General features: G+C 41.0%; 1 protein-coding gene across 3 annotated transcripts in view; it reads left to right on the top strand.

The window, feature by feature from the left end:
• Window positions 1-1099: 1099 nt before the first annotated feature.
• The window catches only part of EPCIP (exosomal polycystin 1 interacting protein), a 28730-nt gene continuing 4670 nt past the window's right edge, over window positions 1100-25159 (top strand). Inside the window, exons 1-2 of one of the 3 annotated variants that reach the window (XM_082459782.1) lie at window positions 1100-2912; window positions 3964-6745. The gene's annotated coding sequence lies outside the window, so the exon portion shown is untranslated. Of the gene's footprint in view, window positions 2913-3963; window positions 6746-15131; window positions 25110-25159 lie in introns of those variants that run through there. The other 2 variants (XM_082459784.1, XM_082459783.1) reach the window with 2 other exon arrangements.

Below are 25159 nucleotides of genomic sequence, written 5' to 3'. Positions count from 1 at the left end.
GAGCTCTCCAAAAATGAAAAAAAAAAAAAAAAAAAAGCTGCTGTGTGAGAAGGTAAACCCTTCATTTCCGGAGGCATTCAAATGAGGATGGATTACCAAGTATCAAGATGACAGCCCTCCTATTTCTAATAGTCTGTGCTGACTACTTGTTCTCCAAATGGCCTTAGTATAATTGAAACAAGGAACTGGAATTTATGAAGAAGAAACGTAAAAGAAGATCAGAGTCAAGGATGGGCTTTGGGTAGTGCTCAAAGGAAGAAGAAAGAAGAGACAAAAGAAGAGAAAGAGATGATTCGAACAATGAAGTAAACACTAGAGAAAAATCACAGACCCACGGATGATAATGGAGGACCAAGGAAAGGCTGGCTAATAGTCAAATACAACAGAGAGGCTTAGAAAGTAAAGTAGTAAGCTTTACTTTCTAGTAAAGCTTAGAAAGAGTCACTAGATTCAAAAATAAAGTCATAGGACAACCTGGCGAGTGAAGGTCCAGTAGATCTATTTGACAATAGAGTCATAGTTGAGTGACACTGTAAAGTCAAGTGAAGGTTTATTTTTTCCTGTTGAAGAGGTTGTGCACATCCGAAGTTCAAAGTCCAGACAATACAGATTTAGAGATAGAAAGTACAATAGACCCTGGCATTTGTAACTTTGATATTCATGGTTCTTACTGTTTGTCAATGACCCCACGATCCAAGGCAAGTAGTAATTTTTAAATGTTGCCAAAGCACACACTGGAATCATGTCTGCTGTGAAAGTGCTGTGCAGGAGTGAGTCACTTTTTTGGAGAGCAAGCCTAGCCAGCTGCCCAACATCTGTATCATATCATGGCTTTGTTATTTTCTACTAATCTCTGAATATGCTGTAACTGTCATGAAGTGGTAGGAACTCTACTTCTTCATAGATCCAGACAAGCTCATGGATAATGTTGCTATTACGGTGATGTACTATGACAAATTACTTTAGTCCAGGCGACGCTTGAACAATGTGGGGTTTAGGGGCACCGACCCTCCTAGAAGTAGAAAATCCTAATATAATTTAAGTGGACCCTTGGCATCCACAGCTCCTCCATATCCTGCATCCACAGTTCCTCCTCCACAGTTCCACCCGTAGATTCAACCAACCATGGATCGTGTAGTGCTATAGTATTTACTAATGAAAAAGAATCTGCATGTAAGTGGACCCACGCAGTTCAAACCATGCTGTTTAAGGATCAACTGTACTTTACAAAGCCACCGAAGTGCCTGAAGACATCACCATGATGTTTTGGATATTCTCTCCATTTTCTGGAGGTAATCATACATGAGAGATACTCAAAACAGTGCGATTTTTGAAACTCTCAAGACACATTTCTTAAAATTATTAAGATTCTACTTACTGGAAGAGGTGAGGCCATCACTGTAGAAGAAAGTTCTCTCAGGAAATGGGAGGGGCTGTTTTTTAGCTCAGAGAAGGAAGAATTTGGAAAGAAGAATAAAGAATGTGTCTCAGACTCTTTCCGCAGAGAGCAGACATCAGAAAAATTGTATCTGCATGTCCTTTATTGTATCAGCATGTGATCTCAAGAAGGAGTATAAGAGAGTGAAGCAGTGAGAAGATGCACAAGATATGTTACTAAGTTGCTTGATCCCATGGACCTCTTGAGAAGCCATATGACATTGTCTCAGGACTGCCAGTCTGGGATGAGAAGGGAGGAAGCATTTATCCAGCAGCTCGCATCCCTCACTAGTCAAAGAACACTCCAGGAAGCATTAGCTCTCCAGCACTTCTGGGTTGTACTTATGAGGATGCCAAGGGGTGCCTGCAGGGTCCCAAGCCACAGTGAAAACAGATAAGTCCTAGGATGGGAGGCAGGAGGTGCTGGCAGAATGCCTCCATGTGCAGTTGGTTGGGTGGCTGGAACAAAAGATAAGTGTGGCTGAAAGGATCTGAAGTGGTACATGAGAGGTGCCTGATCCAAGATGTTTGTGGTTTAAGCAGACGTGTGTTGGTGTGAGCAGGATGATAAGAAAACTCAGACCAGGTCCTGGCTCCTCTCAGGGCAAAAAGATGCCAGGCGCCCTTACAGGAATGAGGATGCTGTGTTTGGAACGAGTATTCGATATAAGTAGGGAAGCGTTGTCAAAACCACTGGGAAAAGCAGACTGAAAGGATGATGGGATAGTGGTAGGGGTCCATCTGATGCCAAGCATTATGAACTTCTAATTCTTTGCATTTTCTCCATGAGTGCCTTCACCCTAAGAGTAGGAACTGAGAAAGCAGACTCTGTGGGTCGGGTGGAGTGGTATGGGGCGTCTAGCAATGGTTGGGTGGGAAGGTCATCAGAGTGGTGGGGAGGGCAGCATGGAAGCAGCTGATCAGAGAATCAAGAGTAGGTACAACAGACAAAGTAACACCAAGGCCCCAATGTATAGAGGTTTCTGTGACAATAGGAGCAGAGCAGGAGCATGGGAGAAAGAATCAAAAAGGAAGACGTGGCATCTTGAAGGTGGAACAGAGCCGTACACTGATGACAAAGTCTACAGCACACTCAGTGCTACCAGGTGAAGACATGAGTGTCACTTCATCCTGCAGTGAATCGAGTAATATGGTTGTTGACATCACCAAGAAGGAGTTGAGAAGGAAAGAAGGAAACTGACATGGTTCCCGAAGTTGTCCAGGACAGAATAAACAGTATTAGATGATACTGGTGATGATTTGGAGGTGGCTAAGCCAGTGGTAGTAGAGACCTAGATGATAAAACATAGAAGAAAGCCTGTTGGAAGCGATGGGGTATGACCTCATCATAAAAGAGTTTAAGGAGCCAGCATGTTAATGAACAATCAAAGCAGCTGCTGAAGTTTAAAGACAAAGCAAGATTTGCCTCAATGAAGACTTACACGAGCACTATTTCTCCAGGACGTGTTGGAGAGGTAGGTGTAGATTTTCACTCTTACTTAATGCACTGGGTATCATTTGAATGTGCTAGCAGGAGCCTGCATTGCTCTTGTGATGATAAAAAATGAAAGAAACAAAATTAGTCAAGGACAAAAGTAGGATTCAAGTCCACAGGGAACAAACACTTTTCCACCACCCCCTTGACTCTGCAGCTGAACAGAACAGGCAGTGGAATGGTTTCTTTAGTCTTCCAAACACTTATCTTTGCTAAATCAACTTAAACCATGTGACCCCATTAACACAAAGAGCAAATGGAAGTGAGTGTTTCAGAAAGATGGAGAGATATATAACCTGTGGTAAATGTTTAACATGCCACACACAGAGATCCAGCCATATTTCATCGGCAGCTGTCTTTTTTTTTTTTTTTTTTTTGACTTCAAGTTTCCAGGGAGGAACCCACCCCTACGCCCTCTGTGCCTTCATTCCAGCCCCTGACTCGGCAAGAGGTCCTGGAAAGCATTCATGTCATAAAGAGAGATGGTGACAAAGAGTAATGATTATAATAGCTACCATGATTGAATGCCTCCTCTGTGCACAGTTTAGGCTAAATACTCTATGTAGTTTATCCCAGTTAGTCATTAAAATAACTGTGAGCAGATAATATTAACTCTATCTTGAAGACTGGGTGGTACAGAGCTGCTGTAGGGATTCAGCAATGTCCTCAGGGTACCAGGCTCCTTCACGTTCCTGCTCTGCCCTCAGTGATAGGAATTACTCCCCCAATCTGTGTCTGTGTTCAAGCAGGAAGAAGCAGCAGAAGAGGCAGTACCAGCAAACTTACCTTGTATTGGCCAGAACTAGTGTTTCATTCAGGGATCACGTCGATTAGAGACAACAGAGTCCACTTTAGCTGGTTTAAACACAAGGAGTTCCTTAAGATATACAGAGAGTTCTTAAATCATTGGGGAGGGCTGAAAAGATTTTAGTTGAACTCAGAATGCCACCATAGAATTGGGTCATCAAGGGAGCTGCTGCCTCTTCCATAATCAGGCAGTTGCTGAATTTAGAGGCCATCTTCTCCTACAGGAAGCCAGCGCCACAGTCATCGGCTCCAAGGCATCTGCCACAACCTGGAAGTAAGTCAATCAGAAAACATCCCCCACAGCACTAGCTCCCAGGCTAGGCCAGTTCTGCCGAGACCCAGGCCAGCAACAGAGGTGCTCATAACCCTTCCCTTGCCCCCCACTGAACTCAGTTCCCAAACAAACGCTCATGGTCCTCTCTCATTGTGACTCAGTTCCGACTCAAGGATAAAGGATCAATAAAACTTAAATCATGTGTGGAGCCCCAGCTGCCATGGCAGTTGAGGACTATGCAAATTGACTATTTTGGTTTTCCAATCTCTGTAGCAGAGGCAAGCGAGAGAGAAAAGCGCTGGCACAGAGTCTGAGTACACCAAGCCATTGTATTAGCCACAGTTGTTCTGGAAAGTTGGGGAAGCTGGTGTATGGACAGTTATCCTTCCCTTCTTCCATCCTAGGCATCCCGGCCACACATATCATCTCATTTAATCCTCACCTCAACCTCTCAATGACATATTGTTACCCCCACTTTATAGATGAGGAAACTGAGGCTTATAAAGTTTAAATAATAATGTTCAATATCCTTTCATAACCTACAGTGGAATATAATCTGCAAAAAATAATAACTGGATCACTATGTTATACCCCTGAAACTAATGCAATACTGTAAATCAACTAACTGCAATAAATAAAAAATTAAAAGGTAATAATGTTCTAGCTGGTAGCAGAATCGAGATTTGAACTAAAGTCCATGTTCCACTATCCTCATGTGGTAAAGTTAATATGTTTGCTTTGCTGAAACTAAACACCAACAATAATGGATTCTCTCTATTCTTAATTCCCTTGCTTCTAAATATGAATCACTGGCTTTCAAAGAACACTCGTAGGTGCTCTCCAATCTCGAAACCTTTGCTCCAGCAATTTTCTTAATTGCCTGTGTTGCTTGATCCCATGGACCACCTGAGAAGCTTGATGATGTATGTGTCAGGACTGTATGAGGTGAAAAAGGAGGAAACATCATCAACTCACATCCTCCATTGGCCAAAGAATCATCCCATGAGGCATTATTGCTCTTTTTCTCCCATATCCGACTACTCATATCCAGCCATCCTTTCAGGCCCAGATCAAGCACCTTTCCACAGAGACTTCTCCAGTCTCCCTGCCAAAATGTAGTCCTGCATTTTCCGAATCTCCTACATATTTTCTTTGTACCTCCCTTCATACACTTCCCACATTCAACATATATAATCACCCTTTTCACATTATAACTTCCTTGAAGACAAGAATGATGACATTTATCTCTACTGTCCTTTAAAGCTTCTGGCACAATGCGGAGTGTAGAAAGGGTTCACTAGATGAAAAATAAAGAAATGAATAAATTTCCCTAGGGAGGTGCTCTCTTCTTTAATGTATTGGATAATCTGTATCCGGGTAATTATAAATCAATTGCTCTAGTTTTCTAATGTTTTTAAGTAGAAAAACTTTTCTCCATCACCATCATCCACCTGATTTCTTCCATAGTGAGCCCTCATCAATTAATGTAACAGAATGTTTTTTACATATTTATTTGATTTTAACATTTTTATAAAAGGAACTAAAAAAGAGAGGACAGGACAACATCTTTGTTTTTTGTTGTTGTTGAAGTATAGTTGATTTACAATGTTGTATTAGTTTCTGGTGTAGAGCAAAGTGATTCAATTATACACACACACACACACACACACACACACACACACACACGTATGTTCTTTTTCATATTCTTTTCAATTTTATGTTATTACAAGATATTGGGTACAGCTCCCTGTGTTATACAGTAGGACCTTGTTCTGCATCTGTTTTACATATAGTAGTTTGTATCTGATAATCACAAACTCCTAATTTATCCCTCCTCCTCCCCTTTCCCCTTTGGTAACCATAGTTGTATGATGCTATTTGTTGGTGGGGGGGGTTGCGGGATCTTAGTTTCCCAACCAAGGATCGAACCCACGCCCCCCTGCATTGGAAGCGTGGAGTCTTAATCACTGGACCACCAGGGAAATCCCTGGTAACCATAAGTTTATTTTCTGTGTGCGTGAGTCAGTTTCTGTTTTGCAAATAAGTTCATTTGTATCATATTTTAGTGCTGGCTTTGGCAGCACATATACTAAAATTGTATCATATTTTAGATTCCACAGATAAGTGATATCATATGATCTTTGTCTTTCTCTGTCTGACTTACTCCACATAGTGTAATAAACTCTAGGACTACATCTTTGGAGTTGAAATGAGTTCACTTTCTCTCTGGAACAACCACAATAGGTCAATCTTTATACTAGTTCAGGCATTTGCCATAAGTGACAATTCATTGGGCCAAAATGAGTGGAACAAATCATGATAGTGAAAGCATCAAGGAGTCTCCACGCTCTACACTTAATTCATTCAATTTCCTGCTAAAGTAGAATTTCTTGCATTACTGTTAGCCCTTCAGGTCAGCACAGAGCAGCAGTCTCCTTCATTTCTTCTGGAAACTTTCCACTTTGGAACCCCCAAAAAGAGTAGCCAGCAGTCACCAAGGTGGGTTGTCTCCCACTGCGTGGTTCATGAAATCGGCAGGTGGGCAGCTTCCTTCTGGTTGCCATGGAAATGACCAGGGCCACTGGCCCCCTGAAAACGGAAAAGAACAGCAAGTGCAAGAACAGGCATTCCGTCCGTCCTGCCTTGCAGATTAGACCAGCTGTCAAGCCAGAGTGAAGGATCAGGCAGAGGTCTGGGAGTGGCGGAGCCAGCCTTGCAGTGGAGCTTGAGATGTAAGTAATTTCTCTGTTCTTTTTTTTGAAAAGCGTGTCTAGCTTAACAGTTTTTAATAGCTTCACAATTTCTGCTGCATGGCAGGAAAGTTCTGTGATGGTTTGAAGAAACACCATCGGCGCCACCTTCTTCTTGTCGTGTTTGCATTTCCTGAATATAACGCATACTTATAAGTCACTTTCACCGTGAAACACTCCTTGAAGCTTCCAGGCGTATGAATTGCTCTTTACTGAGAGTCTGCCTTTAAAAGGAAATGTTTTCAGTACATTAAGCAAAGAATGAAATGGTCTTCTCAGTCCCTAAATAGATAAACTCACTTAGGTTAATATTATATAACAAATATCGCCGTGGAATCTGAGCTTCCTGTTTCTATTTTTAAATCTGGCTAAAATAAAATAAAAAAAAGAAAAACAAAAGAATCCGGCTATATTTTCCTGTTGGTCTTTAATGCTAAATAACAATTAAATGAAAGAGATTTGTGTCATATCTCTTTTCCTTACCGTGATCACCAGTAAAACTAGGAACTCTCAAAACATTGGCTTTTATTGTTTCTTCGCTCTGATTTTATCTAATGGTATTATATTTACTGTTTATTTACACACTAGTCATTAGAAAACATAGGAAGACAAGAAGAAACCAAATTTAGATGAGCATCAACATTTGGATTGGTTAACTTTTTAAAAAACTGGTTCTTGTTTTCAAAAGTGAAACAAACACGATAAATACTGTAGTAAAACAGTAATGGGGATGTTTTAATCAAAACCAGTAATCCTTACACAGTTCTGCATATATTCATTGTTTAATAAATATGTTTTGGGGCAGTTTTTTAGCAATAAGTGTGTTGGTGTATATTGAGGAAAGGAAATGTTTCAAAAGAATTGTGCATAATATTTATAAAAACCTGTCCTTAAAAACTACCAAAAATATCAGACCTCGCTTGCTTGAAATGTTTTTTAATGAAAAGGGTGATATTTCGCAAGTTTTTTACTTTTATTTTTATACCAAACAATCCAATGTAATGCATTATTTAAAAATAATGTTTGAAAGGAAAAAAGGATTTCTCATCATGTTTTTGAGAGAAATTGGGCATTTTCTGAAAATAACAGATTCAATACAGTGTCTATGGAAATGAATACTTTTCAACAGTTGACATAGCACTCCCAATTTTCTTTTTCGCATCCATATTTTTATCACTTGAACCTAGTATGTGATCCACTTTTAAAATTCAGGGTCTATGGAATTCCCTGGCAGTCCAGTGGTTAGGACTTGGCACGCTCACTGCCAGGGGCCCGGGTTCGATCCCTGGTCAGGGAACTAAGATCCCATAAGCCGTGCAACACAGCCAAAAAAAAAGAAAAAAAAAAAAATTCAGGGTCCAGTGGCTCATGTCTCTGTGTCAATGGAGAGAAGAGACAAACCACACAGTTCCATGGGTGTGTGATTAAGGGGGCCAGACCTGCCGAGATGGGGGTTGGAGCACCAATGATCTAATTAGCTAAACGTATAGCAAGCCATTCACAGGAAATGCTTGAAGGGTTTGCAACCATTGGTTAATAAACTCTCACAAGAACCTGTGTTGAGTAGAAAGGTGCAGTAGTTACATATTTTAGTTGAGACTTCCCACTGGCTTGCTCTCTGAGAGTCTTTGTTCCACATTCCATGACTATGTTAACAGCAGCAGCATTCAACCAATGTTGTCCTTATTTTAAAATCTAATTTATAAGCCATTTCTTTTTTTAAAAAAAAAAAAGTGTTCTGATGCTTGTGCATAATAGAACTCACTTCGCTCCTTTTGTTTCCTGTTCATCTAGCGTGAGGTTTCTATACACACTTGAGGTTAGAGGCCACGGAGTCTAGTAATAGAATCCGAGGCATGGAACGTCATGTGAGTAGGAACTTGACCCTGGGGTGGGAAATGAAACTGTAATTTCCACCATGACTCCTTAGAGTATATTTGGCTGTCTGGGTTCAAGTCTCAGTTGTTTCCTTCTGGCTCTGTGACTTTGACCAAGCTATTTAACCTCTCTGTGTCTTCATTTTCTGATAAGAAAATGGGGCCATAATATCTACCTTTACGATTATTGTTAAGGATTAAATGAAATAAAACACGTAAAATACTTCAAACAGTACCTGGTACAAAAGAAGCACTTATTAAATATTATTAATCATTGAAAAATATGTGTAGTTCCTAATTTCAGTCATTTTTCAACACACATGGAACTCCCACATTTCTTATTTGAAAGTACATTGCCTCTTATCGATGACCGTTTTCTATAGTTAGCTAGTTTAGCCCTGGGAACACAGGGCTGAGGGGCAATAAAGGTGTGTGTAGTAAAATGTGAATACAATAACATCTGTTCTCTATCTAGTAGTCTGAACTCTCTTGGGAGTCAAGAGTTGTATATTTGACAAGTTAAGTCTGAGGTGTCTGTTAGCTATTCAGGTAGAGCTATTCAAGTGAGATGCTGGATACACGAGCCTGAAGCTCAGGGAAGGGTTTGGGAGCTGGTTAGTCATCAGCATATAGATAATACTGAAATCCAGGGGTCAGCATGCAATCGCCAAGGGAGTGGACATACAGAGAGAAGAGAGCCAGGCGCCAAGCCAGGGGCATGCAGCACTCAGGGAAGACGAGAAGATGTCAGCCAGATACTAAGAATGTGTCGGCGTTGAGGTAGCAAGAAAAAACAGGAGCATGTGGTGTCAAGGAGGAACAGAAAGGTCTTTGCTCAGGAAAGAGGGAGCTGGCAACCACGCTGAATGCTGGTGAGAAGTCAAGCAAGATGAGATGAGACATTAACCATTGATTTTGGCGCATTTTGGGGGGTGGGAGTCACTGGGAGTCTGATAACAATCACGCCAGTGGAACGACCCTAAGAACAGGCGGCTTAGAGGGGCTTGAAAAATCTAACATAAAACAGGCACTGGGCTCTCTGTATACTTATAGATTTGCTTGCAAAAGCTTGGTTTTTAATTTCTTTTATGGTTAACTGATGTGGACCTATAAGAGGTCTGAGGTAGGCAAGAACTGTCATCCATGAATCTAGCCTACTAAAGATTCGTGAAGGATGTGAAGACAGTTTAAGAGATGAGGGTGGCTTCTTAGCAGATGAGAAATAGAAAACACTCCTGACACAGGGGGCAACATGAGCAGCACGAGGGAGGCATCACACACACACACACACACACACACACACACACAAGAAGACAATACACACACACACACACACACACACACACATCCATCAGGACTTGTTCTAACAATATTCCCTGATGCCTTTCCATTCCAGTTTTGATCCATTTCCCATAGAATGATCACTTCTCATTTGCATTTCTGAACTGCCTGGGCTCCAAGGTCATTAGGAAGCCAGGATCTTCTCTGTGTCCAGGAGCTTTACAGGATTCCTTTGGAGTCATGCCTAGTCACCATTTCATGGGTATTCAGTTTAGCCCAAATTGTGTTGCCCATATTATCCACTAGAGTTCTGCTCTTGTCACAAAAATAACCTTCAGTGAGTCATCGATGAGGTCAAGAGGCATTCTTTCAAATAAAATTCTTATGTTAGAGTAGTTTTAGGCTTACAGAAAAATTGTGAAGATGATAGCACAGAGAGTTCCCATATACCCTGCACCCAGTGTCCCCTATTATTAACATCTTACATTACTGAATTATACATGTGTCACAATTAATGAACCAATATTGATACATTATTATTATTTTAACTAATATCTATATTTTATTCAGATTTTCTTAGATACCTAATGTCCTTTTTCTGTTCCAGGATCCCATATTACCTTTAGTTGTAGGCACGTAAAACCCTAAAAAATCTTCCAAGAAAGCAACAAGGTTCAAATTACCTTTGGTTCCAATATTTGTAACTAAAACCACTAAAGGAAAAATTTAACTCTTACTTGTCTAAAATCTAATGGTTAAATACAGATGAAAGGAAAAAGCTTAAGGCTTACATCTTAAGGAAATAGTTTAAGGTATTTTATGGGCTGTAATAATGTACAACTGTAAGTGGAGGACCTGAATCCCTTTTTATTGTTCTGGAAGCAGGTAATTAAAATATTAAAGGTCTGCCAGCATTTTTTTGTTTCTCATCTCCTAGCAAAGGGATTACTCTGACTTATTTTCCTTGGCAACCTCACACTCATATAATACAGGCCCAGTAATTTGAGCAAAGCTCTCCCTGAATTAGTTTCACAAGACTGGATGCTTAAATGTTAGATTGTGGGGAAGTTTGCAGCAGGGGTTATTATAATCCCTCAATGGAGAGCAATTAAGGCAATGGTTTCTGATGCCCAAAAATATCTGTGAGATCAATATATACTAACTCAGCTCATGCTTGCCTTAAGCCTGGGGAAGCCATGTGGAGTGAGGTAGAAGGACGGTGATCTGGGGTCCTGACTCGGGGCTCATGGTCCCTATCCTAGGTGAGTGTGTTTCACCCTTTGTCCCCATCAGTTTCACAGAAAAGCTCCAAGGCAACTGCAAACTTAGACGATGCTCACTGGTAAAGTCACAAGAGGTTGGGGATGCCTCATGGGTCTTTTGCCAGATGTCATTCGATGACCTTCAAGGAGATTCACAGGCAAGGCATAAGATATTGAGCTTAAATTGCCACCCTCTCACCAGTACACAAAATCTCCTTATACTTCCTCTGTCATGGCTGAGCCACATGCTGAAATTCCTGCTAAAGAAGAAGATGGATTTTGCTTGCTAATTTGATATGATACACTCCACAATTCCAGGAGGTAAAAGGTAAAAGAGGAAGTAAAGGATCAATAACATGCCTCTCTGACTTAGCTAATATAGGGATTTATTTGGATAATATAAATATTTACGGAGTGCCTCTATGAGTCAGGCGCTAAGGACTGGGGAAACCATGGTCAACGTGAAGACCAGGGCTGTGTCACATCAGAAATCTGACTGACACAACATACCAGCAGCAATTGTTCCAGCATCCAATAGACAAACTAGTGGGGGAAATCAACATTCAATTAAGCTGAATGCTTTCAAAACATAAAACGTCTGCTTTTCAGTTAGTTCTTTTAAAAAATAACTTTATATATATATATATATATATATATATATATATATATATATATATATATATACATACACACACATATATATAAAAATAAAGCTATTTTTAAAAAACATTTATTTATTTTTATTTATTTATTTTCTTGGCTGCATCAGGTCTGAGTTGTGGCACGTGGGATCTTTGTTGCGGTGCTCGGGTTTCTCTCTAGTTGTGGCACATGAACTCAGTAGTTGTGGCGTGAGGGCTTAGGTGCCCTGCAGCATGTGGGATCTTATTTCCCCGACAGGGATCAAACCTGCGTCCCCTGAATTGGAAGGCGGATTCTTTACCACTGGACCACCAGGGAAGTCCCCAGTTAGTTCTTAATTATCTTAGTCTAGACGCTTTTGAGCACTTTAGTTCATTTCTATCATTAACCACGTTTAATCTGAAAGCAGTAAGCCAATTGATACTTGAAGAGATCCTGGCTTCACCAACCAGTGGGCACAAATAAGGTTTAATTAACACTAATCGCTTGTATCTGGTAGGTTTGTGCTCCCATCTACCTGATACAGGTCCTTGCTTCCTTCCCACCCCCGTGTCTACACAATAGAGTCTCCTCTAATTATTTCTTGGGGTCCCCAGGAGTGCCTCACCTGTATTCACAAACGGTCCTCTCATGTGCCTCTGTCCCCAGCCGCCATTGGATGTTGACTGCCCCCCACATGCCGCTGCCATGGGGCTCCCTGTTAACTTGTTGCCTGGAGAGCAGTGTCTGGAGACATCCCAGTCTGTCCTCCAGGAGAGGCCAAATGATGCTATCTGTCCCTCATCCCTCGCTGTGCCAGAGCTGGGCTGCCCTCAGTGCAGAAGTGGGGAGAATGACTCTGTCCCCTGCTCAGTGTCACACTTTCTCACCTGGGCAGGGGCCACTGTGACCCGCACCTCCAAGTTCTTGAGAGCCGTCCATGCAGTATCTGCCTACAACTCCACTGGACTCAGCCCAAGGCTTTAATTAGTCTGGGTTAAGAAGAGGCAAGTGCTGTCCCGTCCCTCCACTCATTCCTGCCCCAGACCCTCACACATCATCTTTACTCTTCCTTCTTTTTTCTCAACAATTCCACATATGCAAAAAACCACCTGGATACGGTCAGCCCCTGAACTCGTGAGACGTTTCCAGATGCATCTGTTCAGACTGGGCTGGGTCCAGTACAGGGTGGCTACTCTACGACAGCTCGGAGCTTGGTACTACAGAAGAATGGAAAGGAGTTTAGGACATTGTTACCCTAAGAGCTTATGATCCAGTCTAGTGAGAGTAATAAGACACGTGACACAACTAGTGAATACTGCAGGGCTGTGAATAAAGACGAGCTAGTGTGTTTGATCCAAAAGTGGATTGGGTGGTTTTGTTTCCCCATAATTTCTGTATTCCTTTCCTATCACCATTCTAACAAATTCCCACAAACTTAGTGGCTTAAAACAACACACATTTATTCTTTCACATTTCTGGAGGGCAGAAGTCCAAAATCAGTCTGACTGGGCTAAATTCAAGGTATTGGCAGGGCTAATCCTTCTGGAGACTCCAAGGGAGAATCCATTTCTTGCCTCTTCCAGCTTCTAGAGGCTGCTGGCATTCCTTGGCTTATGGCCACATCGCTCCAATCTCTGCTTCTGTTGTCACTTTTTCTTCTCTCTCTCTTCCTGCATCCCTCTTAGAAGGACCTTCGTGATTACGTTGGGCCTACCCAGATAATCCAGGATAATTTCCCCATCTCAAGATCTTTAACTTAATCACGTATGTAAAATCCTCCTTGCTTTGTAAGGTAATATTCATAGGTTCTAAGGATAAGGATATGGATATCTTTAGGGGCCGTTATTCAGCCCACCACAATATCCAGCAAGCACAGGAGAAGATCAGAAAGAAAGTGTTTTGATCATATCCCATACTCTTGCTGTCTCTGTAAACATTTTACACACATTTAAATTAGTAGAAATGGGAATTGGACAGTTATTTCCATTTACCAGACTTGCTCACTCATAATTTCAAGGCCTCGCATTCTCCAGAATTTACAGGAGGACATTTGTAAATTAGGTTCAAGAAAAAATGATACAGAAAGATCTTTTTGTTTTATGCTGAGCTTGTTCGCTGTTCCAATTTTCAATGCAAGCAGTGCATTCAATTAACTAGTACTAGGGCTTCCCTGGTGGCGCAGTGGTTGAGAATCTGCCTGCCAATGCAGGGGACACGGGTTCGAGCCCTGGTCTGGGAAGATCCCACATGCCGCGGAGCAACTAGGCCCGTGAGCCACAACTACTGAGCCTGTGCGTCTGGAGCCTGTGCTCCGCAACAAGAGAGGCCGCGATAATGAGAGGCCTGCGCACCGCGATGAAGAGTGGCCCCCGCTCGCCGCAACTAGAGAAAGCCCTCGCACAGAAACGAAGACCCAACACAGCCAAAAATAAATATAAAAATAAATTAAAAAAAAAAAAGACCTAAAGAAGAAATACATGGTGAATATCTTAAAAAAAAAAAAAATTAACCATTACTTTAGATTTTGGGGATGGTGGCTTTTGGAATGTCCTAATATCCCCAATATATATATATTCCTATTATCACTATAATTCTGACATTACAAAATACCATAGTTTATGAATAGTACTATAGTACTCTGTGTATTATAGTTGCTTATGAGTAGTAGTAATAGTACTTATGAACAGCACTAATAGACTATATATTATGACATGCACCTTGCTTTACTCGTATTATAGCCTTGTGTGGTAGGTATTATCATTCCCATGCCATATTGAGAAAAATGACTCAGAAAAGCTCTTTGGCCCAAAAATATTCAGTAAGTTTAACAATCACAAAAATGCTTTAAATTGTGTCCCCTGAAGACCCGAATTGCATGCTTGAAGCTAATTTGGCCTAAATTCCAACTTATGGAGACATGAACTTGTATTTCCTCTTTTTCTAGATGAGGAAATCTATCAGATGATAGCAAAGAGTGTAGGTCTTACTGTATAAATCAAATGAGAAATTGACCCCATCAGAATCACAGCAAACCCCGTTTCCTGCCTCTCACGATGAACCATGTGAACTTCGATGAAGGGGAAGTGATTTTTGTCAACAGAGACTTTACAAGGCGGTGACTTCAGAATCACTTGGAAGGGTGTGTGAAAATTCAGTGGCTCGTACAAGGGATGGGAGTGTGCCGTTGTGGAATGTGAAGAAGAAAGAAAAGACAACACTTATCCTAGTAAGAAAACATGGGGGAGAAACCCAAATTAGCTTTCAACATTATAAGCTTTGAAATATTAAGCAATAAGAACATTATTCCTGTTTCCAATACCATCTTACGTAGTGCTTCTCTCTAAACTGTCTCCTGCAGTGCACTTGTGGAGCAGAGCCAAGGAAAAGGAAAATGCTAAAAATCTTTTTTTTTTCAAAAAATCATTCTCAAGGTCCTCCACCTAAAGCCTTCATCCAGCATCTCTGGGAGCTTCTCACCCACAGAACACAGAGTAGCCAACATTTCCTCCCTGGCCTCCATGGGAAGGGTGATTGCACAGCCACAAACGAGTGGGAACTGGGCCTGAGAACAGGTGGCCACACAATTCTGGGTCCTAGAAAGGAGTCTCACCCCACACTTCTCCTGTATTTCTATTTAACCCTCACTATCCCTCTAACAAGGGGCAAGGTAGGGATAAGGCTTAAAGCGCAATCCCCTTGGGCAAGAATGTGTATACTTAAGTCTGTATTAATGCTTAACCAAGTGATATTAGACCCCTGTATGAGTGGGGTTTCAGCACCAGGCATCTGTAAAGAGTGGATGAGGGGATGACCAAGGAACTAAGAGGAAGGCACAGCAAGGGGACAGCAGGGCAGGAGCCTCGACCTCATTCCCACCTCCTCAATCCCACTCTCTTGTGCCCTCTACCCCCTCAAGGATTCCAGATAGTGAAATAAATTTATCTGGAGAGCCTGGAGTTAGAAGGAGTCAGCAAATGAAGAGAGATAAACCTTCAAAAAAATACAAAAGAAAAGCGTTTTCTCACTTAGAACTCATTGTTTTCTGGTCTCTGCCCCTCTAATTCAATCTCCACCTGGCACCTCCATGAACTTCCTTAAGCACAGATCTACACGGGTCTCCCCTGCTTACAAACCTTCAGCGCCTCACTTTTGACTCTTGCAGGGGCCTCCAAAGGGGGTGTGTACATCAAAGGGAGTACACAAGCCAGTGGGGTAGAGCTGACAATACTCAAACTTCCATTTTTTTTTTTAAAACATCTTTATTGAAGTATAATTGCTTCACAATGGTGTGTTAGTTTCTGCTTTATAACAAAGTGAATCAGCTACAGATATACACATGTTCCCATATCTCCTCCCTCCCGCATCTCCCTCCCTCCCACCCTCCCCATCCCACCCCCCCAGGCGGTCACAAAGCACCGAGCTGATCTCCCTGTGCTATGCGGCTGCTTCCCACTAGCTATCTATTTTACATTTGGTAGTGTATATATGTCCATGCCACTCTCTCATCCTGTCACATCTCACCCCTCCCCCTCCCCATATCCTCAAGTCCATTCTTTAGTAGGTCTGTGTCTTTATTCCCATCTTGCCACTAGGTTCTTCATGACCTTTTTTTTTTTTTTTTCCTTAGATTCCATATATATGTGTTAGCATACTGTATTTGTTTTTCTCTTTCTGACTTACTTCACTCTGTATGACAGACTCTAACTCCATCCACCTCATTACAAGTACCTCCATTTCATTTCTTTTTATGGCTGAGTAATATTCCATTGTATATATGTGCCACATCTTCTTTATCCATTCATCCAATGATGGACACTTAGGTTGCTTCCATGTCCTGGCTATTGTAAATAGAGCTGCAGTGAACATTTTGGTACATGACTCTTTTTGAATTATGGTTTTCTCAGGGTATATGCCCAGTAGTGGGATTGCTGGGTCATATGGTAGTTCTAGTTTTAGTTTTTTAAGGAACCTCCATACTGTTCTCCATAGTGGCTGTATCAATTTACATTCCCACCAACAGTGCAAGAGTGTTCCCTTTTCTCCACACCCTCTCCAGCATTTATTGTTTGTAGATTTTTTGATGATGGCCATTCTGACCGGTGTGAGATGATACCTCATTGTAGTTTTGATTTGCATTTCTCTAATGATTAATGATGTTGAGCATTCTTTCATGTGTCTGTTGGCCATCTGTATATCTTCTTTGGAGAAATGTCTATTTAGGTCTTCTGCCCATTTTTGGATTGGGTTGTTCATTTTTTTATTATTGAGCTGCATGAGCTGCTTGTAAATCTTGGAGATTAATCCTTTGTCAGTTGCTTCATTTGCAAATATTTTCTCCCATTCTGAGGGTTGTCTTTTGGTCTTGTTTATGATTTCCTTTGCTGTGCAAAAGCTTTTAAGTTTCATTAGGTCCCATTTGTTTATTTGTGTTCTTATTTCCATTTCTCTAGGAGCTGGGTCAAAAAGGATCTTGCTGTGATTTATGTCATAGAGTGTTCTGCCTATGTTTTCCTCTAAGAGTTTGATAGTGTCTGGCCTTACACTTAGGTCTTTAATCCATTTTGAGTTTATTTTTGTGTATGGTGTCAGGGAGTGTTCTAATTTCATACTTTTACATATACCTGTCCAATTTTCCCAGCACCACTTATTGAAGAGGCTGTTCAAACTTCCATTTTTATTTTTCGTCTCAAGTATTTAAAATTCTACTCTTCGTGTATTGTTTACAATGTAGATAGTATAATTATGGTATTTCTAATACCTTTAGAAATTAAAAATTATATCTACTGGGGAGGGGTTATATTGGTGGGGTGAAGATCAGAAGCATTTGGAGATCAAACCCCTTAGCTTGGCTGGCACAGTCCCGGCCTCATGGCCCCAAGACACGCCAAGTACTCTAGTCTGAGATTTTGCTCAAGCAACTCCTCTATATGCAGCACCTCAGCTTTCCTCACCCCATCCACTCTCTTCTCAGTCCACACAGCACCATCTCTGGGAGTCTTTCCCATTTCCTCCTGCCCAACACTTGGTCTGTGTCTTTAATAAGCACTCACCATGCACATCACCTTATAGTTAGTTGCCCAGTTGTTTGTTCCCAGAGTACATGTGATGTTCCTTGAGCAACCCATTAGACTCCAGCAGTGAGCGAGGCCATCTTAACTGCTGTCCATGTCAGCAGGCAGTGTGCACCCTTTTTTTTTTTTTTTTATCCTTATAAAAGACTTCTACAGACAAGTTTATTGACCTAGATGGAACATTTTAGAAAAACATTTTCTAAATGTTTACTGTAATGTATATTTAAATTTCCAAATGATAGTTAACCCAGGATTTTACAACCAAGCCTAGAATTTTGTTACCAAATGTAATAAAAAGCTTTTAAAACCCTTTAACAATCAGTGGTATAAGTTTTACGTTCTCCTGAATATATAAATTTGGTATACTTCACTTCTACTGATAACGTTTGTATTGTTTCTAAGAGACCTTAACTTTTAATTTTCTGGAACATGTTATCGTTAAGTCACAAATAGTCTTTTTATTTTTTGGTGATAAGAATGAATAGCAGGAGCAGCATTTGTTAAACCAAATCTAATATGAAACTGACTCTTTCTTGTGAGTAAATTTGAATTTTGAAACAGTAAAACAATAAGGTTTAATATAAAGCAAAATAATTTTTTTATGTTTATGATCTGCCAATTTCCCAGAAAAAGTTTTGTGGTGACTTTAGTTATATACCAGATATATTAAAACCACCAATGGACAACACATAGTTTATTCAGGTGCCATCTGAAAGTTTTAAAAATCTGTTGACATAGTATCACTGAACTGTCCACTTTAAAATGGTTGAAATGATAAATTTTCTGTTTTGTGTATTTTACCACAATTTTTTTTAAATGTGTTGTTTCAAGATTTTTAGGTTTTATAAAGGTATTGTATTAGCATAACAATGAAAAATTTAAAAGACCATCTCTAATCTCATTATCCTATCAAGCATTGTTTACATTTTTTTTCACACACACACACTGTATTTTATTTTTACAAGAGATAAATAGACTGACACCAAGCATTGTAAATGGATGGCCACAACAAAAGCAACAATGATTGCAATTACCAAACACGAAACACACTCATACTATGTCATAATATTGACATTCAGTCCAGTAACCCTCCAGTGTGCGCCCTTTTGATAAAATACACTCCAAGAGTATGCGTACACGTCTCACTTTGTGGGATACACCTAAGATTCCAAATTGTCTCCTTTTCAGGAATTCCTCTCATTTTCACCACCTCCAAATCTTCAAGGATTTTTGCAGGGACACACTCCGGGGATTACATTTGGGAGAGACATCCTCACTTAGCTCCGCAAGTCCTGCTTCAAAGTGGGTTTCTTGGGATGTCCAGATGCTGGATTTCTTCTCCCTTTCTTCCCCGTGCTGCGTTCAGATTTATATTTCAGACTGTCTGCTTCTTGCTGGAGCATCTCATCAGTGTCTGCTTCTCTTACTTCTCCAGTTTCTTCAATTGAGTCTTTCCCTTAATTGTCTTTGCACTTTAAAAAAATCACTTCTAATTTCAAATTAAACTTACATCTGAATTAAAATTTGAAATCACTTGAGTTTTGATTGCTGTAAGGATTTGGAGAGTGTCACTCTATTTTCCCACAATCGTATGTCTTGTCTTTTGTGTTAAGACTATAGAATTCAAAGCATCATTCTTCATGACATTTCAAATCTGTTTCAGGCAAATGGTCCAAAGGCTATCCTCCTGCTGACACAATATCTCCTTACTAGTAATACCTTCTTATAAACAAAACTAGTCCAGTTTGAAACATTCCTTTTGGAGCCAAGTATAAACATTATCTACATTTTGGGTGTAATCCTAGATTGAGAAGGAATCTGTGTGGAATTTGTTTTGAAGTAACTGATGTCTGTATCTGCTCAGTTCAGGAGTCTTTGCTTTCATGCAGCTAGCTGCTACTATTAATTGCTCTCAGGATTTCTCCAACTGAGATATAAAAATAATATTTCAAATGAGTCTGAATAGGAGCTCCGGTTTCTAAACATGTTCAGTGATTCAATGATCAAAGATTTAGCGGCCATACATTGTTTTCAGCATCTTGCCTGAAAAGTTTAGGTGGACTGATACCACCTGAGCTTCTTTTGTCATGGTTGCATAAAGCTGTTCATTGTATCTCACAACCTAGGTATGTCAGAAACTTCTAGTGCCCACAAGTACCCACATTCTCCTCTCCTCTCCTGGCAAAGTGCTGGGCTTCATTTCCAAGCTGCTTGCAGTCACGTGGCTCCATGTGGCTGAGCTCTGGCCCATGAAATGTGGGCAGAAAATACTGTGGAGGGGACTCCCCTGCCGGTCCAGTGGTTAAGACTCCCCGCTTCCCCTGCAGGGTGCGCGGGTTCGATCCCTGGTCAGGAAACTAAGATCCCGCCTGCCGCGCAGTGCGGCCAAAAGAAAAAAGAAAAAAAATACTGTGGAGGACCTGAGGGCCCTAGAAGCTGGCCTAAATAAATAAATAAATAAATAAATAAATAAAGCCTGGGTCGCTGAATGACTGTGTGGAGTGGAGCACACCCTCCCTACCTCCACCCCCCCTTTAATGGCATTAGACTGCATGTAAGGGAGGAATGAACCTTTACCCTAGTTTCACTGTGCATTTGTCCATTAGTGGGCAGACTGCAGCATGGCATAAGCAGAATGGCCACAGATAAAACCCACGCCCCTCTGCCTCTCCCTATGCCTCTGGCCCTCCCTATGCCCCAACCCTAGGGGTGTGGAGGGGGCTTATATTAGGACACAGTCTGCAAATCTCAATGATGGAGCCCACAAAAAGCTGGGATGCTGAGAAAATGATCTGTCAGACGAAGTCAGAGGATTCCAGCCCCACAGGACCCCTCGACTGCCCCTTCCCACTGCCACCCCTGCCAACCTCCTATCCTGTCAATCTCTCTATCCTACTTTTGATTTAAAAAATTCTGGTTACTCTATGCTAATTACATAGGTAATTTTACTTTTAGGTTTCCCACTCAAGAAATATTTCTCTAATCAGATATTATGAACTTAGCCACTCCCAGGCAGTCCTAGGTGCAGACTTAATATCCCATACAAATTGTTATTATAATTATTATCACATTACTCTGTGATCATTGGTTCCAGTGTGTCTTTGACTGGGGTATAACCCCTTGACGAAGCTCCTACTAGCTTTATTTTCTAGCACAGTGCCTAGCACAAAGCAAGCTCTCAACAAATGTTTACCGAGTGACTGAAAAAAGCATAGTTTACCAAATGTCAGTGTACCAAGACACTTTTAATTGCTTTTTATAGATATCCCAGTTCAGATTGGCTTGAGTAGGGAAAAAATCTTGGCTCATATATTTTTAAAAAATCAAGGAAGAATGTCAGGTGTGGCTTGATCTGGGTGCTGAAAAAAAGATTGTTAAGAATGTCTCTCTACTTCTTGTCTCTGTTTTCCTCTGTGTTGGCTTCATTCTCAAGCTTACCCATTCTGGACACAAGGCAGTTACCAATAGATTTGTATTTCCCATCTACAAGCTGAGCAACCCCCAGAGAAAAAAGTGTCTTTCCCAACAGTGCCCCTCCTACTGTGGGCAGAAGCAGGTCAAGGGGCAGGGGCAATGTGATGTATCTGTGCCCATTCTGCTTATGCCAGGCTGGAATTTGCCCACAGATGAATAGATACATAGTGAAAGTAGGGTGTTCATAATCCACATTCAACAAATCTAAAGAAAGAAATCCATGGTAAAGCTGAAGGAGATCCTTAAAAACTAAAAATAGAGCTACTGTATGATCCAGCAATCCCACTCCTAGGCATATATCTGGAGAAAACCATAATTCAAAAAGATACATGCACCCCAGTGTTCATTGCAGCACTATTCTCAATAGCCAAGACATGAGAGCAACCTAAATGTCCATCAACAGAGAAATGGATAAAGAAGATGTGGTACATATATACAATGGAATATTACTCAGCCATAAAAAAGAACAAAATAATGCCATTTGCAGGAACATGGATGGACCTAGAGATTGTCATATTGAGTGAAGTAAGTCAGACAAAGACAAATATCATATGATATCGTTTATATGTGGAATCTAAAAAAAGGGTACAAATGAACTTATTTACAAAACAGAAGTAGAGTCACAGATATAGAAAACAAACTTACGGTTACCAGGGGATAAGGGGGGGGGAATAAATTGGGAGTTTGGGATTGACATATACACACTACTATATATAAAATAGATAACTAATAAGAACCTACTGTATAGCACAGGGAACTCTACTCAATACTCTGTAATGGTCTATACGGGAAAAGAATCTAAATAAAGAGTGGATATATGTATATCTATAGCTGATTCAGTTTGCTGTATACCTGAAACTAACACGACATTGTAAATCAACTATATTCCAATAAAAATTTTTTTTAAAAACTGAAGGAGAAAAATGTCCAACTAGCATCTCTGTGGAAACCCCATCAATTGGTTACCAGAGATACTTGTCCCCTTCTGTAACCCTTCATGAGGCTTCAGGCGTCTGACCTCCTTGTTCTGGCCTTCAAGTTCCCTGATGTCCAGAAGGCAGTGCCCCCGCTGCTGAGGCCCAGCCAGGACCTTGACTGCTAGGAAGTTGCTCACAAATCCCTTTGGGGATCTCCAGCTCCACTGGAGAGCTCCAGGAAATCCATATCTTTTTCCCTTCTTACCCCTTGTCTTCTTCCATGCACGCCTCTGAATGGTAACAGCACCTAAAAGAATGAGGTAGACACTTTTGTCACCAGGTTCCAGCTGATGTATAGATGCCCATCCCTCTCTTTCCCTCTAAGGCTGGGGTCAGAGCAGGCCATTGATACTGATGACAGCATTCCTAGTTCTGGGATGATGGGGTTACTGGGACATGAAGTCCTAGAAACCTCCTGTGGAATCTGGGACAGGTGATCATCTAAAATTATCTGTATTTAATAAATTATGCACTGTTCCTTACTAAGTGGGGTACTTGCCACCACATTCTAACACAATTTAAAACTCTTAAGCCTCTCATTCAGGGAGAATTCTGGATCTACATGTTTCTCAAAGCCCTTTCTTCTACTACAAAATGAACTAATGAATAAATCCTTTAAGAAAACCCTGTGCCATGGACCTAGAGATTGTCATACTGAGTGAAGTAAGTCAGACACAGAAAGACAAATATCATATGATATCGTTTATATGTGGAATCTAAAAAAATGGTACAAATGAACCTATTTACAAAACAGAAATAGAGTTACAGATGTAGAAAACAAACTTACAGTTACCAAGGGGAAAGGTGGGGGAGGGATAAATTGGGAGATTGGGATTGACAGATACACACTACTATATGTAAAATAGATAACTAATAAGAGCCTACTGCATAGCGCAGGGAACTCTACTCAGTACTCTGTAATGACCTATATGGGAATAGAATCTAAAAAAGAGTGGATATATGTATATGTATAACTGATTCACTTTGCTGTACACCTGAAACTAACACAACATTGTAAATCAACTATACTCCAATAAAAATTAATTTAAAAAACCATTTGAAAAATCCATTTTTAGAAAGAATAAAAACACTACTTATACTTAAAAAAAAAAAAAAAAGAAGAAAGCCCTGTGCCAACTTCAAAATAAACACAAACACTATCAAACACCTTATCCAGTCTCCTGAATGGATTTTAGCCTACCTCTCTCCTATGATCCTATATTTGTGTGTACATTCAGGAGAGCTTTCTCGGTTCAGCCTTCCTTGTCTTCCTCTTTTGCACATGAGCCCTTGGGGCAGGGTCCGGGGCTTGTTCATTTTTGTTTCTTCTGCTTGGCCTTACCTGACTCCTGCCTTTGCCTCCTTCCCCTTCCCTACTTCCATAGCCTCTGGTCCTCACACACACAGGCCTGACCCACCTTGGGCTCTGGAAGCAGAATCAAGTCCCTTAGAACATAAGCTCGTTGTCTTATTCTGGGCTGTATCCCCTGGGCTAGCAAAGTGCCTGCCACCTAGTAAACTCCCAATGGGCATTTGTTGAATGAATGAATGTATTATGATTGCTGTGAACCAATGTCTTACCTTCCATTCAAGTTTACTTGGCTGAGCTGATTTTTAATCTCCCAGCACTCACTCCACCAACCTGACAATGGACTTGTGCTGCCTGCCTGTGTACCTGACCCCAGCGTTTTTAGCTCTGCCCCCCACCTTAGATTTCACATTGACTTACTCTGCCATCCTGTAGCCTCATCTTGCTCCCTGAGGGGTGCAGGTCTGCCTAGCTTCTTTCCTGCTGTCACCATCCTCTTTGGACACATGTTTAACTCCCTGGAGTGACCTTCCATCAATCCTTCCTTACCACACTTCCTGCAGGGGGCCGTCACTAGCTCTGGACTCTCCTATTCAGAGGTCTTATCCCCAGTATCTTGCCATGCCTACCACCATATGTACAGATGCACTGAACTGTATTGTTTGGTCTGTCTGTTCAGTCATCAGCTAACTCAGGAGAAATGTCCTTAGTTTTGCAAAACTGAAACCTGGTGCCCTATTTCATAATGTGAGTCTTATTCCAATCACACCATAAAAGAAGACCACACGTCTATTATGTGCCAGGCACTGTAGGGCGTTTTCCCCCAAATTGGACATCAGGGTTGCTCTTTAAATTAAACATCCATTCCTACCTTATTTAGGTCATTTAACCGTGCTTATATATTGCTTCCTTTTGGAGCCCTATAGTAAGTTATTTAATAAAGTCAATTTATAAAATTTGTTCTGGGAAAGGAGTAGGTAAATCAGGGTCATTGTGATTAACTGGTGTGTGATTAATCTTTTCATTGTCGAGTAACACAGTTAAAGTGGATTCTAATACTGGACTAGGAGACCAGGAAAAGTATGAATGTTCCTACAAACAGATTAATACGATTGAGGGGAGCATGTTTGTCTAGTTAGAAATTGAAGTTTACCATTAACTGTTTCACCGGTATTCATGCTGTGTTAACAGGTAGCACGTGGGTAGCTGATTCCGACAAGGAACTGTTTGTCTCCTGAATTCCAGGAAGTCAGATACTGGGGGCGGGGGGACGGATATGTGCCTGTTTAGAGAGTAGACAGGCATTCAGTACTGGCAACGGGAAGTTTGGAGGATGTGTGCACTCAGATCACTCCAAATCCCTGCCCACAGACAGGCTGCGGTAGGTGTCCTGTCCGGCATCTGCTCTTGCTTACTTGTTGGCATGTTAGTCTCACTACCAACAGACATCACGGGGAGTTTTACAGCTCAGGTGAGCAGAGTTCATGGGATTGGCTGAGGCCTCCCAGGAGGTTCTGAGAA

The sequence above is a fragment of the Balaenoptera physalus genome (assembly GCF_965194825.1).
Source record: "Balaenoptera physalus genome assembly, chromosome: 4".
Classification (NCBI taxonomy): domain Eukaryota; kingdom Metazoa; phylum Chordata; class Mammalia; order Artiodactyla; family Balaenopteridae; genus Balaenoptera; species Balaenoptera physalus.
The sequence above is the reverse complement of the archived record's forward strand: the minus strand, read 5'-3'. Positions and strand labels throughout refer to the sequence as shown.